The 744-nt window shown below is 18.7% G+C and overlaps 1 long non-coding RNA gene across 1 annotated transcript; it reads left to right on the top strand.

The window, feature by feature from the left end:
• Positions 1 to 26: 26 nt before the first annotated feature.
• Positions 27 to 728, top strand: LOC115034633. Its single transcript, XR_003839963.1, has 3 exons — positions 27 to 89; positions 166 to 339; positions 592 to 728. It is a non-coding gene; the product is annotated as an uncharacterized LOC115034633 (long non-coding RNA).
• The last annotated feature ends 16 nt before the right edge of the window (positions 729 to 744 follow it).

Here is a 744-nt window from a genome sequence, read left to right as displayed (position 1 = left end):
AAATACATACTAATTTTATATCAAGTCAAAAAAACAGTTTAATCTTATTCAATTTGTGTTTGTGACAAATTCATTTTACAACTAATCAAGTGAGTAATATTATAATAATTATAAATAAGTAAGTTATTATTAATATGATGTGAAGTGTATAAGTAATAAACATAGTTTACAGATAATATGTGTTGTAACGATCAAAATCCAACCGTCGATAATCACATTCACAGTTTACGTTTATTAAAGTTATATAAATTATTTTTTCACGTTTCAATAAATTATTCACAGAAATCATACAGAAGATCACGCTGCCATACAATATGATTCCAAACATAAAGTTAATAAGTATGTTTTTTTTTTTTTTTTTTTTTTTTAATAATAAGTTATGTTTTAAATATTAATATGATTGATTATAATTAAATATGCTTAATTAATTTCCAAATTTCAGTGAAATAAAAATCAAATGAATAATAAAACATGAAATAATATAATATTTAATATTAAATTTAATTTAAAAATATTAATTCAGTATTTTATGATGTGTTAATATATTTATAATAGGTACTATGATTAATAATATGTGTTATGTATTTACAGGTAGAAAATTATTAATACAATAATTATATTTTATTTTGATTTCACAAATTAACGGTTAAGTTAAATAAACAGTTTAAATCTTAATTAATTGGTGTTTGTATCAATTCATATTTTCAACTACTATTTATTCAACGTAAACGTACAATTAAGATG

Source organism: Acyrthosiphon pisum, unplaced genomic scaffold (assembly GCF_005508785.2).
Source record: "Acyrthosiphon pisum isolate AL4f unplaced genomic scaffold, pea_aphid_22Mar2018_4r6ur Scaffold_17692;HRSCAF=18363, whole genome shotgun sequence".
Taxonomy (NCBI): Eukaryota; Metazoa; Arthropoda; class Insecta; order Hemiptera; family Aphididae; genus Acyrthosiphon; species Acyrthosiphon pisum.
The sequence above is the reverse complement of the archived record's forward strand: the minus strand, read 5'-3'. Positions and strand labels throughout refer to the sequence as shown.